General features: G+C 41.9%; 1 long non-coding RNA gene across 1 annotated transcript in view; it reads right to left on the bottom strand.

The window, feature by feature from the left end:
• Positions 1 to 4,809: 4,809 nt before the first annotated feature.
• The window catches only part of LOC134346794 (uncharacterized), a 153,000-nt gene continuing 143,722 nt past the window's right edge, over positions 4,810 to 14,087 (bottom strand). Inside the window, exon 3 of the long non-coding RNA XR_010018033.1 lies at positions 4,810 to 4,971. This is a non-coding gene — a long non-coding RNA (uncharacterized LOC134346794). The remainder of the gene's footprint in view (positions 4,972 to 14,087) is intronic.

Here is a 14,087-nt window from a genome sequence, read left to right as displayed (position 1 = left end):
CTCTGAATATACCTCTTGCCCATCCTCTGGGTCACCCCCCCCTTGTCTTTCTTCCCGGACCTCCTGTCCCATGATCCTCTCGTATCCCCTTTTGCCTATCACCTGTCCAGCTCTCGGCTCTATCCCTCCCCCTCCTGTCTTCTCCTATCATTTTTCATCTCCCCCTCCCCCTCCAGCTTTCAAATCCCTTACTCACTCTTCCTTCAGTTAGTCCTGACGAAGGGTCTCGGCCTGAAACGTCGACTGCGCCTCTTCCTTTGATAGGGTGGGATTTCTTCAGTGCCTCTGAGAAATATGTAGAAAGTCCAAGGGGAGGAGAAGACATACTGGACCTGGTTTTGGGCAATGAGCCAGGCCAGGTGACAGACCTGATAGTGGGTGAACATTTTAGGAATAGTGACCACAACTCATTAAGTTTTAAAATAGTTACGAATAAGTATAAAATTAGATCTTGCAGGAAGATACTAAATTGGGGAAGGGAAAATTACAACAGGAGAAGATGGGAACTAGGGGCAGTGTGGTAATGTGCTAGGATATTTTAAGCTTAAGGAGAAGGTAGTACTGGGTCCTCCAAAGCGAATCAAGTCTCCAGGGTGTGATGACATATATCCCAGAATATTTAAAAAGAGGCAGTGAGGAGATCACTGGAGCTTTGGCAAGGAGCTTTGTGTCCTCACTAGCAACAGACAAGGTCCCAGAGGACTGGAGTGTAGCAAATTTGCACCTGTGTTCAACAAAGGAAATGGGGAAGAATCCAGATTATTACTGGGCAGGGAAATTCAGTCAATAGTAGGGATGCTGTTAGAAAGAATACTGAGGAAATGGATTTAAGTGGATTGAGCAAGACATAGACTGCTTAGGGACGGTCAGCATGGCTTTGTGCAAGGTGGGTCATGTCTTATAAACTTGGTTGTGTTTTTGAGGAGATGACTATGGTGCTTGGTGAGGGTAAGGCAATGGATAGTATCTACTTTAGTAAGGCACTTGAAAAAGGCTGCTCTGTGTAGTTTGATTTCAGAAGAAAAAGATGTATGGGATCTGGAGTAAATGATGAAACTATGTACAGGGAGGAGGTCAAACATCTAGAGAGCTGGTGCAGTGATAACAACTTGATGCTTAATGTCACCAAAACCAAGGAGATGATCGTCGATTTCAGACGGTCTCAGCCTGAGCACACACCCCTCAGCATCAGCGGCTCCACAGTGGAGAGAGTGGAAAACATCAAGTTCCTTGGGGTGCAGATCTCGGAGAATCTCACTTGGTCCAGGAACACCACTGGGATTGTGAAACGGGCCCAGCAGAGATTGCACTTTCTGAGGAAGCTTAAACAAGCATCACTCCCCACTAACATCTTAACTACATTCTACAGAGGCGTGGTTGAGAGTGTGCTGACCTTTTGCATCACAACCTGGTACTCCAGCTGCAGTGCTATTGACAAAAAAGCCTTGCAGAGGGTGGTTAGGGGAGCAGAGGAGGTTATTGGGGTCTCCCTGCCTTCTGTCCAAGACCTCCTTCAGAGTGGATGCCTCCAGAAGACACGGTACATCATCAAAGACTCTTCACACTGTCTCCATGAACTGTTTGTTCTTCTGCCATCAGGCAAGCGTTACAGGAGTATCAAAACTAAAACCACAAGGCTACTAAACAGCTTCCTCCCACAGGCAGTCAGACTGCTTAATAGCTGCTCCACCTGACTCTGCTTTGGACACTTTTAACTTGCACTGGACACTTATAACTTGATTTTAACTGACATGTGGCTGTTGTGTTTTACTATCTATTGTTATGTTTATTATTTAGTGTTGCGTTTGTTTTGGTATGATTGCACTGCTCCTGGGAAACGCTGTCTTGTTCTGCCCTGACAATAAAGTTTTTTGAATCTTGAATCTTGAAATTGCAAATCTGGATTTGAAACTGTTTACCATAGAAGACCCTAAGTAGGGATGGAGGGTTGTTATTTGGTTTGGAGATCCGTGGCCAGTGGTGTTCTGCAAGGTTTGGTACTGGGACTTTGTGATATGATTTTTATGAAAATGTAGATGGGTGGATTCGCAGGTTTGAAGATGACACTAATATTGATGGAGTTGTGGACAATGTAAAGGACTTTCAAAACATACAATGAGATATAGATCAGTTACAGATAAGTGGCAGATATTCAGTCTGGGCAAGTATGAGCTGTTGCACTTTGGGAGTACAAGTGGAAGGAGAAAGTATACAGTTAATGGTAGACCCTTTAATAGCATTGGGGTACAGAGGGATCTTGCAATCAAGGTCCTAGTTCACTGAAAGTGGCTACACAAATGGACAAGGTAGTAAAGAAGGTGTATGGCATTCTTGCCTCCATGGATAATAAGAATAAGGTTGAGAATGAGTAAGGAAGTCATGGTGCGGCTATATAAAACTTTGGTCAGATCACAGCATGTGTATTGTGTGTGGTTCAGGACGCTCCATTATCGGAAGGATAAGGAGACTGTGGAGAGAGTGCAGAAATGGTTAACCAGAATGCTGATTGGATTTGAGCTATAAGGGAAGGATGGACAAACTTGAGTTATTCTCCCTAGAGCATTGGAAGTTGAGGGGAGACATGATAGATGTCTTTAAAATTTATATATAGGCATCCGTTAGTCTCGTGAGACCATGGATTTGTGCCTTGGAAGGTTTCCAGGGCGCAGGCCTGGGCAAGGTTGTATGGAAGACCAGCAGCTGCCCATGCTACAAGTCTCCCCTCTCCACGCCACCGATGTTGTCCAAGTGAAGGGCACTAGGGCCGATATAGCTTGGCACCGGTGTCGTTGCAGAGCAATGTGTGGTTAAGTGCCTTGCTCAAGGACACACGCGCTGCCTCAGCTGAGGCTTGAACTAGCAACCTTCAGATCACTAGACCGACGCCTTGGCCATGTGCCAACACACTTTAAAATTATGAGAGGCGTAAGTACAGTAGACAGTCAGAATTTTGACCCCAGGGTAGAAATGTCAAACACCAGAAGGCATGTCTTAAAGGTTGGGGGGAGGGGAAGATTAAGGGCAAAGTGAGGGGCAAGTATTTAAGGCTTAAGGTGGTAGGTACCTGAAATACAGTAGGTTACCAGGTGTAGGAGAGGAATCAGATAGATTGCAAGACTTTAGGGAGGCATGTGAATTTGAAGGGTATGGAGTGATATGGATGATATGCAGGAGGAAGCCAATATAAATTGGCATCAAGATCAGCACCGTATTGTGGGCCAAATGGTGTGTCTAGTGCTGTACTTTTTTATGTTCTTTGTCAAGGTGAGACCACTTCTTGTCAACTAAATAGTAATACCATGCAACTACTCCAAGGGAACAGTGGAATGTTACCACAATCCAACCAAATATTTATCCTTCTATCAACCAATTACCTGATGATTTAAATTAATGTATATGATTATTATTTGTTGACTTTATGAGCATACTGTTGTGTTGTGTTTTTTTATTATAAAAGTGACTTTAGAAGTACTTGATTGGCTGAGGATATGAAAGGATCTGTATCAATGCATATGGCTTTAATATCTTTAAAATAGTTTAAAATCCTCGATTAAATGGAGTAAGAAGAAATAACTGGACTGTTTGTTAAGAGTCAGATCAGTAAAAAGTCATTTTATTTTCTCATATGATATGTTTTTCGGTCAGGCAATCTGAATATTTAGGAACTGTTTATAGTAAAAAAAACACAATTCCATCTTCTGACCTTGGTTTAAAGTAGAGGATCCACATAAAAATACAAACAAACTGCTGCTAATCTAGTTCTAACCAGTAATGTAGAAAAGGTATCAGAGAGGCTGCAAATATCTTGTTTTAGGAGCTAGTTTGAAGGGCAAAGCAGATAACTCATTCTGGTTGAAACAGATGGAAGTATTGTTGAGCTCTAGATATGATAGGAATGCTCATGAATGTCTCTGTACAGTTGTATTTACTGTCAACCTTTTTGAACTGCAAGTGGAGAGGCAATACTTTAAAAGCAGAATTTTACTTATTCCTTCAATGGCGATCCATTTCTAACATCTGTACATTAACTCCAAAATCAAGTAGATAATCTCTTGCTAATACATTCATAAATAGAATCTATTTACAAATTGAAATATAGGTATATTTTAAATTTGGTTTAACCTTAATAACATCTCCATAAATGTGAGCACACAGTTCTGTTTCATGTCCTTGTTAAGATGAATAATTATTTAATGCTGATTATTTTTGTAAATTAGTTTGAAGGTGGAGGAGAAGGCAAGTTGAACAAAACAAATTTTCATCAACTAAGATTTGACTCGTGAAAGGTTAACGTTATACAAAAAAATTATCGGAGAGATGTCTGGATGTTCCTCTGGTTTTGTAACTGAAAGCTAAAGCTCCATAAGTAGCTGGTCCACTTTCCATAGTAGCTTCTCATACTAACCCAGGAGATGCCACACCCTGAGCTATTATCCCTTTCCTTCCCATCAAGCAGAGACTAAACACTCCTTCCAGGTGAAGCATCGATTAACTTTTTCCACTTTGGTATCTGCATTGGTGACTGTCTTCCAGAAATCCCGGATCAGCCTATGAGGATGATCCTGACTGTCACTTTAATTCGCAATCTACTACCTTTCCACAAAACCTACACAAGTACAGCCACCTAATCTGACCTTGGAACTCAACATGGAATTCAATAATTTACCAAAAAAAACCTTTTGCAGTTTTATTTGTATCTAAGCAGAGTTTGCAGGAAATTTTTAATACACTCTAGTTAATATTAACAACACCTTGAAAAATCTGTATTTCACAGTTCCATCATATTTTCCCCTTCCTGGTCTTCAATGATTTACTACATTCCAGACATGTGATTTGCACTTAATAAACCTTTGCCAACATTTGAATGATGTAGTTTTTCTTGGTCTCCACCTTTGATCTCCACAATCTTGTCTTCTAATTTCTTGGTGCAAAGTAGTTCCAGGATCTGCTGTTTCTATTTCTGTTGTAAATCTGAAATAAATCCAATGATTTTTTTCACCAAGCAGATTAGGAAAGAGAACTCATTTCACCCACAAAGTCTTCTCAGCTTGAAGCATTAACCCTGTTTCTCTTTTCATAGTTGCCACAGGTACAGTACATGTCCTGCTGAATGTTTCTAACATTTTAGAACATAGAACATAGAATAGTACAGCACAGTACAGGCCCTTCAGCCCACAAGGTTGTGCCGACCCTCAAATCCTGCCTCCCATATAAGCCCCCAACTTAAGTTCCTCCATATACCTGTCTAGTAGTCTCTTAAACTTCACTAGTGTATCTGCCTCCACCACTGACTCAGGCAGTGCATTCCACGCACCAACCACTCTCTGAGTAAAAAACCTTCCTCTAATATCCCCCTTGAACTTCCCACCCCTTACCTTAAAGCCATGTCCTCTTGTTTTGAGCAGTGGTGCCCTGGGGAAGAGGCGTTGGCTATCCACTATATCTATTCCTCTTATTATCTTGTACACCTCTATCATGTCTCCTCTCATCCTCCTTCTCTCCAAAGAGTAAAGCCCTAGCTCCCTTAATCTTTGATCATAATGCATACTCTCTAAACCAGGCAGCATCCTGGTAAATCACCCCTGTACCCTTTCCAATGCTTCCACATCCTTCCTATAGTGAGGTGACCTGAGCTGGACACAGTACTCCAAGTGTGGCCTAACCAGAGTTTTATAGAGCTGCATCATTACATCGCGACTCTTAAACTCTATCCCTCGACTTACGAAAGCTAACGCCCCATAAGCTTTCTTAACTACCCTATCCATCTGTGAGGCAACTTTCAGGGATCTGTGGACATGTACCCCGAGATCCCTCTGCTCCTCCACCCTACCAAGTATCCTGCCATTTACTTTGTACTCTGCCTTGGAGTTTGTCCTTCCAAAGTGTACCACCTCACACTTCTCCGGGTTGAACTCCATCTGCCACTTCTCAGCCCACTTCTGCATCCTATCAATGTCTCTCTGCAATCTTCGACACTATCCTCTACACTATCTACAACACCACCAACCTTTGTGTCGTCTGCAAACTTGTCAACCCACCCTTCTACCCCCACATCCAGGTCGTTAATAAAAATCATGAAAAGTAGAGGTCCCAGAACAGATCCTTGTGGGATACCACTAGTCACAACCCTCCAATCTGAATGTACTCCCTCCACTACGACCCTCTGTCTTCTGCAGGCAAGCCAACTCTGAATCCACCTGGCCAAACTTCCCTGGATCCCATGCCTTCTGACTTTCTGAATAAGCCTACCGTGTGGAACCTTGTCAAATGCCTTACTAAAATCCATATAGATCACATCCACTGCACTATCCTCATCTATATGCTTGGTCACGTCCTCAAAGAACTCTATCAGGCTTGTTAGACACGATCTGCCCTTCACAAAGCCATGCTGACTGTCCCTGATCAGACCGTGATTCTCTAAATGCCCAGAGATCTTATCTCTAAGAATCTTTTCCAACAGCTTTCCCCACCACAGACGTAAGGCTCACTTGTCTATAATTACCCGGACTATCCCTACTACCTTTTTTGAACAAGGGGACAACATTTGCCTTCCTCCAATCCTCCGGTACCATTCCCGTGGACAACGAGGACATAAAGATCCTAGCCAGAGGCTCAGCAATCTCTTCTCTCGCCTCGTGGAGCAGCCTGGGGAATATTCCGTCAGGCCCCGGGGACTTATCCATCCTAATGCATTTTAACAACTCCAACACCTCCTCTCCCTTAATATCAACATGCTCCAGAACATCAACCTCACTCATATTGTCCTCACCATCATCAAGTTCCCTCTCATTGGTGAATACCGAAGAGAAGTATTCATTGAGGAACTTGCTCATTTCCACAGCCTCCAGGCACATCTTCCCACCTTTATCTCTAATCGGTCCTACCTTCACTCCTGTCATCCTTTTTTTCTTCACATAATTGAAGAATGCCTTGGGGTTTTCCTTTACCCTACTCGCCAAGGTCTTCTCATGCCCCCTTCTTGCTCTTCTCAGCCCCTCTTTAAGCTCCTTTCTTGCTTCCCTATATTCCTCAATAGACCCATCTGATCCCTGCTTCCTAAACCTCATGTATGCTGCCTTCTTCCACCTGACTAGATTTTCCACCTCACTTGTCACCCATGGTTCCTTCACCCTATCATTCTTTATCTTCCTCACCGGGACAAACTTATCCCTAACATCCTGCAAGAGATCTCTAAACATCGACCACATGTCCATAGTACATTTCCCTGCAAAAACATCATCCCAATTCACACCCGCAAGTTCTAGTCTTATAGCCTCATAATTTGCCCTTCCCCAATTAAAAGTTTTCCTGTCCTCTCTGATTCTGTCCTTTTCCATGATAATGCTAAAGGCCAGGGAGCGGTGGTCACTGTCCCCCGAGATGCTCACCCACTGAGAGCTCTGTGACCTGTTTTAATTTCTGATTTGCAGCATCTGTAGTGTTTAGATTTTCATTTAGTATTGTGCTATGTGAATGGAAGAAGGAGAACACTGAACTACCTACCAAGTGAAATTACATTTCTGATTTGCTAGTTCTAAAGTACAAGACACACAAAATGCTGGAGGAACTCCACAGCATGGATGGAAATGAATAATCAGTTAATGTCTCAGGCTGAGACTGTTCAACAGGTCACTTCAATTTCAAAGTGTTCCACTTTTCTAGCTATTTTGCATATAGAACTGTACTGTTTTGAAAAGCTTTGCAATATGCAGGGGGATGGGAACCAGAGTACCAGAACAGATAGTGGAGAGGTTGTGAAGACAGGTGTCGTTAAGACCTCAGACAAAATGTCTGAATCAAAAGGTTGAGCATGGTGCAACTAAAGTCCTGAACTGCGTATACTTCAATGCAAGAAGTTTTGTAGGATAAGCAGATGAGCTCAGGGAATGGATCAACACATGAAATTATGATATTGCAGTCATTGGTGAGACTTGGCTGCAGGAGGGGCAGGACTGGTAGCTCAAAGTTCCAGGGTTCTGTTGCTTTAGACCTGATAGAGTGGGAAGGATTGAAAGAGAATGGATAACCACATTAATATGGCTGTATTACAGACCACTCAACAGTCTGAGGGATTTAGAAGAACAAACTTGCAGAGAGATTGCAGACTGTTGCAAGAAACATAAGGTTGTTATAGTAGGTGGTTTTTAATTTCCATATATTGACTGGGACTCACATACTGTAAAAGGACTAGATGGGATAGACTTTGTCAAATGTGTTCAGACAGTTTTCTTAATCAGTACATAGAAGACCTAAGGAAAGAGTATGGGATACTTGATCTGCTATTCGGGAATGAGACGGCAAGTGACAGAAGTTTGTGTAGAGGAACACTTGGCATCTAGTGATCAGAATTCCATTAGTTTCGAAGTAAGTATGGAAAAAGATAGGTCTAGTGTGCGGATTGAGATGCTAAATTGGAGGAACGGCAATTTTGATGGTATCAGAAAGGATTTGGAAAGTGTGGATTAGGACAGGCAGTTTTCTGACAAAGGTGTACTTGGTAAGTGGGAGGCCTTCAAAAGTGAAATTTTGAGAGTACAAAGCTTATATGAGCCTGTCAGAATAAAAGGGAAAGATAACAGCTTTAGGGAACCTTGGTTTTCAAGAGATATTGAGACCGTGGTTAAGGACAAAAAATGGAGGTGCATAGCAGGTATAGGCAAGTAGGAATAAATGAGGTGCTTATAGAGTATAAGAAATGCAAGAGAATACTTAAAAAAGAAATCAGGAGGGCTAAAAGAAGGCATGAAGTTGCCTTGGCAAACAAGGTGAAGGAGAATCCTAAGACATTCCACAGATTCGTTAAGAGCAAAATGATTGCAAGGGACAAAATTGGTCCTCTGGTAGACTAGAATAGGAATCCATGTGCGGAGCCAGAAGAGATGGCGGTGGGGGGGGGGGGGGAATCCCAAGTTAATTTTTTGCATCTGTATTTACTCAGAGATGGCCACAGAGTCTATAGAAGTGAGGCAAAGCAGCAGCGAGTTCATGGACCCTACACAGATTACAGAGGAGGAGGTGTTTGCTGTCTTGAGGCAAATTAGGGTGGTTAAATCCCTAGGGCCAGACAAGGTGTTCCCTCAGATCCTGTGGGAGGCAAGAGCAGAAATTGCCAAAGCCCGAGCAGAGATATTTAAATCATTCTTAGTGACAGGTGAGAGACCGGAGGACTGGAGGATAGCCATTGTTGTTCCGCTGTTTAAAAAAGGCTCTAAAAATAAACCAGGAAACTATAGCCTGACATCAGTGGGAAAGATATTGGAAGGTATTCTAAGGGACTGAATATGTGGATAGACGTGGACTAATTAAGGATAGTCAGCACGGCTTTGTGCATGGTGGATTGTGTCTTACCAATCTTATAGAGTTTTTCGAGCAAGTTACTGGGAAAGTTGATAAAGCAGTGGATATTGTCTACGTGGACCTTAGCAAGGCATTTGGCGAAGACCCACAAGGGAGGTTGGTCAAGACGGTTCAGTTGCTCAGCATTCAAAATTAGGTAGTAAATTGGTTTCCACATTGGCTTTATGGGAGAAGCCTAAGGGGGGTGTTAGATGTTGGATCAGTGCTGAGTCCATTGTTATTTGTCATCTATATCAATGATCTGGATGATAATGTGGTAAATTGGATCAACAAGTTTGCTGATGATACAAAGATTGGAGGTGTAGTAGACAGTGAGGAAGGTTTTCAGAGCCTGCAGAGGGACTTGGACCAGCTGGAAAAATGGGCTGAAAAATGGCAGATGGAGTTTAATACTGACAAGTGTGAGGTATTGCATGTTGGAAGGACAAACCAAGGTAGAACATACAGGGTTAATGGTAAGGCACTGAGGAGTGCAGTGGAACAGAGGGATCTGGGAATACAGATACAAAATTCCCTAAAAGTGGCGTCACAGGTAGATAGGGTCGTAAAGAGAGCTTTTGGTACATTGGCCTTTATTAATCAAAGTATTGAGTATAAGAGCTGGAATGTTATGATGAGGTTGTATAAGGCATTGGTGAGGCCGAATCTGTAGTATTGTGTTCAGTTTTGGTCACCAAATTACAGGAAGGATATAAATAAGGTTGAAAGAGTGCAGAGAAGGTTTACAAGGATGTTGCCGGGACTTGAGAAACTCAGTTACAGAGAAAGGTTGAATAGGTTAGGACTTTATTCCCTGGAGCATAGAAGAATGAGGGGAGATTTGATAGAGGTATATAAAATTATGATGGGTATAGATAGAGTGAATGCAAGCAGGCTTTTTCCACTGAGGCAAGGGGAGAAAAAAACAAGAGGACATGGGTTAAGGGTGAGGGGGGAAAAGTTTAAAGGGAACATTGGGGGGGCTTCTTCACACAGAGAGTGGTGGGAGTATGGAATGAGCTGCCAGACGAGGTGGTAAATGCGGGTTCTTTTTTAACATTTAAGAATAACTTGGACAGATACATGGATGGGAGGTGTATGGAGGGATATGGTCCGTGTGCAGGTCAGTGGGACTAGGCAGAAAATGGTTCGGCACAGCCAAGAAGGGCCAAAGGGCCTGTTTCTGTGCTGTACTTTCTATGGTTTCTATGGTTGCCTCTCTGACTGGAGGCCTGTGACTAGTGGAGTGGCACAGGGATCGGTGTTGGGTCCATTGTTGTTTGTCATCTATATCGACGATATGGATGATAATGTGGTTAACTGGATCAGCAAGTTTGCAGATGACACAAAGAATAGGGGTGCAGTGGACAGTGAAGAAGATTATCATAGCTTGCAATGGGATCTGGACCAGCTGGAAAAATGGCAGATGGAATTTAATGCAGACAAGTGCGAGGTGTTGCAGTTTGGTAGGATCAAATAGGACAGGTCTTACACAGTGAATGACCACACTGAGGAGTTTGGTGGAACAAAGGATCTGGGAATACAGGTCCATAATTTGTCGAAAATGGCGTCACAGGTAGATAGTGTGGTAAAGAAAGCTTTTGGCACATTGGCCTTCGTAAATCAAAGTATTGAGCACAGTAAATGGAAAGTTGTGTTGAAGTTGTATAACATACTGGTGAGGCCTAATTTGGAGTATTGTGTGCAGTTTTGGTCACCTACCTACAGGAAAGATGTAAATAAGGTTGAAAGAGTACAGAAAAAAAATTCCAAGGATGTTGCCAGGTCTGGAGGACTTGAATTATATGGGAAGATTGAATAGGTTAGGCCAAGTGGTTAAGGCATTCAACTAGCGATCTGAAGGTCGTGAGTTCGAGCACCAGCTGAGGCAACGTGTTGTGTCCTTGAGCAAGGCACTTAATCACACGTTGCTCTGCGACGACACTGGTGCCAAGCTGTATGGGTCCTAATGCCCTTTCCTTGGACAACATTGGTGTCGTGGAGAGGGGAGACTTGCAGCATGGGCAACTGCTGGTCTTCCATACAACCTTGCCCAGGCCTGCACCCTGGAGAGTGAAGACTTTCCAGGGGCAGATCCATGGTCTCACAAGACTAATGGATGCCTTTATATATTCCTTGGAACATAGAAGATTGAGAGGAGATTTTATGGAGGTATACAAAACTATGAGGGGTATAAATTAGGTAACTGCAAGCAAGCTTTTTCCATTGAGGTTGGGTAGGACTACAACCAGAGGGCATGGGTTAAGGGTGAAGGGTGAAGAGTTTAAGGGTAACATAGGAAACTTCCTCATTCGTCATTCAGAGGGTTATGAGAGGGTGGAATAGGCTGCCAGTATAAGTGGTGTATGCAAGCTCAATTTCAACGTTTGAGAAGTTTGGAGAGGTAAATGGATGGTTGGGGTATAGAGGTCTATGGTCTCAGTGCAAGTCCATAGGACTAGGCATTTTAAATGCTTTCGGCATGGACTAGATTGGCTGAAGACCCATTTCTGTGCTGTACTTTTCCATAACTCTATGGCTCTATAAATAAGTCAGGAACATGCTGTTGTGAGCAATGTAATATGATCCAGGCCAATTAACTGGATTCTGGGAAGCTGCAGATACAGATTCTTCCTGTAGGTGGCAAACTATTAGTTTCACGGTGCCAAAGATGATTGCTCACAAAAGTTTTGTTGAAATGGTGTACCTCTACATTTAGCTACCCAAATTGACTTTGTAATATTGTTTGCTAAATTCTTGTGTACTTTTTTTGCAAAACACAACCATAAATTAATTTTTTTTTTGATTTGTTGTGTGAAGAAACCACGCTTGCATTAATTCTTTAACCATTAATATCAGTACACACAATGTGCTAGAGAAGCTGAGCAGGTCAGGCAGCATCTATAGGTGGGAATTAACAGCCGATGTTTTGTGATGAGACCCTTCATCAGGACATTACTAACAAATACTGCCAAATTTACATAATAAATGAAAGTATATGAGGATTTTTCTCAATTGTTGCATCACTTTCCTAGATAATTGCTAGTATCACTGTTGATAACTGATAACTTTCCCAAGAGCATTTAATTTACAAAAAATTAAAGCTTCTTATAAATTTTAGAGTTCTAACTTATGAACTATTTCTGTGGTACAGAGAAAAAGAATTGTTTTATCATTGTGATTTAGGAAAATGTGCAGTTGCAACAACATAGAAGTCAATGCTTCTAAGCTGCAAACTTGTTACTGAGATCTTGGGATCTGGAATTTCTAATCCATTTGTGACATTCTTTACATTTTTCAATGGATACATTTCTGTTCAGCTCTGTGCGCTGAATGAGGAAATTAATAGAAGAAATGCAGATTAAGTAGCAGCAGATGTGGCTGTGAATTTGTGAAGTCAAAACTGGTTGAAAGAGTTGAAATAATTTTCATGGATTCTTGCTCATGGATGTTGATCAGTGAGCCATGCTGAGTATAGTACACACAATGTCGAAGACAGCTGCCTGCTGGCTCTCTTAATCAGCCTTGCATATGGTGCATTTTGACTACTTGAATGAGTCACTTGGGTTGCCTGTGGATCATTTCCCCTGTATGACTGACCTCTGGTGAAAGGATAAACAATGGGGTTATTATAGAAGAAATTATTGAAGATACTAGTAGTAAATATGAGCTTACATGATCCCATAAGTCTAAACTTCACGTCCAGATAATTGCCACTCATTTTATTGATTAAACATTTATCTTGTCTGTTTTCATATTAAATTATGTCAGAGGGAAGACAGATCTTAATTTCTGAAAATTTGCCATCTTTAAACTTTCATGATTATGATGTCATTTTTATTAAATTATCATTTTAAACTTTCACCTTTGTTGCTTTATAATAGTTTTCTTTAATATATTTGAATGTGCGAACAGCAATGTTCAGTACTTTTGATTGCTTTGACAGCTGGCTAAGTTAATTGTCAAAATAGTTTTGAGACGTTTTGTGAGCAGGACCAGTTCTGTGCCCACAGAGCCCATATTGATGATTGGTAAAAAAACAGAACGGGTTACTGGTCTTGAGGATTTTGCAAACCATTGGTCCAGTCTGCGCTATGGCACCCGAAAAAAGTGACTGTGGTGGCTCATCACTGACAAAATCGCTTCAAGTTAATTTTCAGAAAGCAAGGCAATGCCACAAAGGAGTACAATATACAAGGGTAAATCAAAGGGAATATCATTCTACTTCATAAAAATATCCATTTTTCTTGATTGAACTGCTGTACTTGCGGTAACCACTGTTGAGGATGGAACGTTTAAGTATGTAGTAATATCAAAATTCCGGTTTTCCCTGTTTGACAAAAATCTTCCAACGAAAGATACAGTAGACGTAGATTTGTCTCTTCTGTCCTTTCAGTAATTCCTATTTTATTTGCACTTTTTCAGTTGCATTGTATTTAGTCATGAAGGTTCTGTAGAGGAAGAAGAAGAAAGCCCTTAACTCCAGGTGGAGTCATCAGGACACCGTCATGACAGTGGTTTTTTTTAGCGGCTTTCTTATTTTTACGAGGCTGAGTTGCCAGCTCGATGCTCAATCCAGCACGGGTGGAAAGCGTGCAAGGGAAGAAGGTTCTATAAGTACTTTATATTTTCTGCTTGTGATCGATTCTCCTGCACACCGCTGAACACCTATCCTTTAGAGATCATCTGTTGCTTTGTCAAACATGAAACATTCTCCTTCAGCTTTGCTGAAGAATTGACTACTTTAAATT

This window comes from Mobula hypostoma, chromosome 1 (genome assembly GCF_963921235.1).
Source record: "Mobula hypostoma chromosome 1, sMobHyp1.1, whole genome shotgun sequence".
Lineage (NCBI taxonomy): Eukaryota > Metazoa > Chordata > Chondrichthyes > Myliobatiformes > Myliobatidae > Mobula > Mobula hypostoma.
This window is presented reverse-complemented; position numbering and strand designations above follow the sequence as displayed.